Raw genomic sequence first — 4,136 nt, 5'->3', positions numbered from 1 at the left:
AAAACTTGAATTGTACTACTTCTTACTGGCTATTACTTCAACTTAGAAGCTTCTTCTGTGTTCTACTATGGTGCTTTTAGTGTCTCCGCACACCGCAGCACGCGACATAGGTTTGCAGACGATAAATGTATCTGTTTCAGAGAGAAGAGCGGCCAATGTGACGATCTGGCTTTAAGTCGATTCGATAACAAATGACGAAACCGGACGGATTTCTCAGGTTTTTACTACATATGAACACTTGTCACATTCTCCCGTGCAACGCGGCTGGTAGTCCTCCTTTCATGCAAAATCTTAAGGTCCTAGGTCATGTCCAAGCCACCAAAGCCGGCTAAAAAGTGAATAATCGACAACTAAAACTTGAATTGTACTACTTCTTACTGGCTATTACTTCAACTTAGAAGCTTCTTCTGTGTTCTACTATGGTGCTTTTAGTGTCTCCGCATACCGCAGCACGCGACATAGCTATGCAGACGATAAATGTAACCGTCTCAGTGAGAAAAGCGGCCAATGTGATGATCTGGCTTTAAGTCGATTCGATAACAAATGACGAAAACGGACGGATTTCTCAGGTCTTTACTACATATGAACACTTTTCGCATTCTCCCGTGCAACGCGAATGCTAGTCCTTCTTTCATGCATAATCTTAAGGTCCTAGGTCATGTCCAAGCCACCAAAGCCGGCTAAAAAGTGAATAATCGACAACTAAAACTTGAATTGTACTACTTCTTACTGGCTATTACTTCAACTTAGAAGCTTCTTCTGTGTTCTACTATGGTTCTTTTAGTGTCTCCGCATACCGCAGCATGCGACATAGCTTTGTAGACGATAAATGGAACCGTCTCAGAGAGAAAAGTGGCCAATGTGACGATCTGGCTTTAAGTCGATTCGATAACTAATGACGAAAACAGACGGATTTCTCAGGATTTTACTACAAATGAACTCTTTTCACATTCTTCCGTGCAACGCGGCTGCTAGTCCTCCTTTCATGCAAAATCTTAAGGTCCTAGGTCATGTCCAAGCCACCAAAGCCGGCTTTAAAGTGAATAATCGACAACTAAAACTTGAATTGTACTACATCTTACTGGCTATTACTTCAACTTAGAAGCTTCTTCTGTGTTCTACTATGGTGCTTTAAGTGTCTCCACATACCGCAGCACGCGACATAGCTTTGCAGACGATATATGTAACTGTTTCAGAGAGAAGAGCGGCCAATGTGACTATCTGGCCTTAAGTCGATTCGATAACAAATGACGAAACCGGACGGATTTCTCAGGTTTTTACTACATATGAACACTTTTCACATTGTCTCGTGCAACGCGGCTGCTAGTCCTCCTTTCATGCAAAATCTTAAGGTCCTAGGTCATGTCCAAGCCACCAAAGCCGGCAAAAAGTGAATAATCGACAACTAAAACTTGAATTGTACTACTTCTTACTGGCTATTACTTCAACTTAGAAGCTTCTTCTGTGTTATACTATGGTGCTTTTAGTGGCTCCGCATACCGCAGCACGCGACATAGCTTTGCAGGCGATAAATGTAACCGTCTCAGAGAGAAAGGCGACCAATGTGACGATCTGGCTTTAAGTCGATTCGATAACAAATGACGAAAACGGACGGATTTCTCAGGTTTTTACTACATATGAACACTTTTCACATTCTCCCGTGCAACGCGGCTGCTAGTCCTCCTTTTATGCAAAATCTTAAAGACCTAGGTCATGTCCAAGCTACCAAAGCCGGCTAAAAAGTGAATAATCGACAACTAAAACTTGAATTGTACTACTTCTTACTGGCTATTACTTCAACTTAGAAGCTTCTTCTGTGTTCTACTATGGTGCTTTTAGTGTCTCCGCACACCGCAGCACGCGACATAGCTATGCAGACGATAAATGTAACCGTCTCAGAGAGAAAAGCGGCCAATGTGATGATCTGGCTTTAAGTCGATTCGATAACAAATGACGGAAACGGACGGATTTCTCAGGTCTTTACTACATATGAACACTTTTCACGTTCTCCCATGCAACGCGGCTGGTAGTCCTCCTTTCATGCAAAATCTTAAGGTCCCTGTCATATCCAAGCCACCAAAGCCGGCTATGAAATGAATAATCGACAACTAAAACTTGAATTGTACTACTTCTTACTGGCTATTACTTCAACTTAGAAGCTTCTTCTGTGTTCTACTGTGGTGCTTTTAGAGTCTTCGCATACCGCAGCACGCGACATAGCTTTGCAGACGATAAATGTAACCGTCTCAGAGAGAAAAGCGGCCAATGTGACGATCTGGCTTTAAGTAGATTCGATAACAAATGACGAAAACGGACGGATTTCTCAGGTTTTTACTACATGTGAACACTTTTCACATTCTCCCGTGCAACGCGGCTGCTAGTCCTCCTTTCATGCAAAATCTTAAGGTCCTAGGTCATGTTCAAGCCACCAAAGCCGGCTAAAAAGTGAATAATCGACAACTAAAACTTGAATTGTACTACTTCTTACTGGCTATTACTTCAACTTAGAAGCTTCTTCTGTGTTCTACTATGGTGCTTTTAGTGTCTCCGCATACCGCAGCACGCGACATAGGTTTGCAGACGATAAATGTATCTGTTTCAGAGAGAAGAGCGGCCAATGTGACGATCTGGCTTTAAGTCGATTCGATAACAAATGACGAAACCGGACGGATTTCTCAGGTTTTTACTACATATGAACACTTTTCACATTCTCCCGTGCAACGCGGCTGGTAGTCCTCCTTTCATGCAAAATCTTAAGGTCCTAGGTCATGTCCAAGCCACCAAAGCCGGCTAAAAAGTGAATAATCGACAACTAAAACTTGAATTGTACTACTTCTTACTGGCTATTACTTCAACTTAGAAGCTTCTTCTGTGTTCTACTATGGTGCTTTTAGTGTCTCCGCATACCGCAGCACGCGACATAGCTATGCAGACGATAAATGTAACCGTCTCAGTGAGAAAAGCGGCCTATGTGATGATCTGGCTTTAAGTCGATTCGATAACAAATGACGAAAACGGACGGATTTCTCAGGTCTTTACTACATATGAACACTTTTCGCATTCTCCCGTGCAACGCGAATCCTAGTCCTTCTTTCATGCATAATCTTAAGGTCCTAGGTCATGTCCAAGCCACCAAAGCCGGCTAAAAAGTGAATAATCGACAACTAAAACTTGAATTGTACTACTTCTTACTGGCTATTACTTCAACTTAGAAGCTTCTTCTGTGTTCTACTATGGTTCTTTTAGTGTCTCCGCATACCGCAACACGCGACATAGCTTTGCAGACGATAAATGAAAGTGTTTCAGAGAGAAGAGCTGCCAATGTGACTATCTGGCTTTTAGTCGATTCGATAACAAATGACGAAACCGGACGGATTTGTCAGGTTTCTACTACATATGAACACTTGTCACATTCTCCCGTGCAACGCGGCTGCTAGTCCTCTTTCATGCAAAATTTTAAGGTCCTAGGTCATGTCCAAGCCACCAAAGCCGGCTAAAAAGTGAATAATCGACAACTAAAACTTGAATTGTACTACTTCTTAATGGCTATTACTTCAACTTAGAAGTTTCATCTGTGTTCTGCTATGGAGCTTTTAGTGTCTCCGCATACCGCAGCACGCGACATAGCTTTGCCGACGATAAGTACAACCGTTTCAGGGAGAAGAGCGGCCAATGTGACGATCTGGCTTTGAGTCGATTCGATAACAAATGACGAAACCGGACGGATTTCTCAGGTTTTTACTACATGTGAACACTTTCCACATTCACCAGTGCAACGCGGCTGCTAGTCCTCCTTTCATGCAAAATCTTAAGGTCCTAGGTCATCTCCAAGCCACCAAAGCCGGCTAAAAAGTGAATAATCGACAACTAAAACTTGAATTGTACTACTTCTTACTGTCTATTATTTCAACTTGGAAGCTTTTTCTGTGTTCTACTATGTTGCTTTTAGTGTCTCCGCATACCGCAGCATGCGACATAGCTTTGCAGACGATAAATGTAACCGTCTCAGAGAGAAAAGCGGCCAATGTGACGATCTGGCTTTAAGTCGATTCGATAACAAATGACGAAAACAGACGGATTTCTCAGGATTTTACTACAAATGAACTCTTTTCACATTCTTCCGTGCAACGCGGCTG

This window comes from Schistocerca gregaria, unplaced genomic scaffold (assembly GCF_023897955.1).
Source record: "Schistocerca gregaria isolate iqSchGreg1 unplaced genomic scaffold, iqSchGreg1.2 ptg000043l, whole genome shotgun sequence".
Classification (NCBI taxonomy): Eukaryota; Metazoa; Arthropoda; class Insecta; order Orthoptera; family Acrididae; genus Schistocerca; species Schistocerca gregaria.
This window is presented reverse-complemented; position numbering follows the sequence as displayed.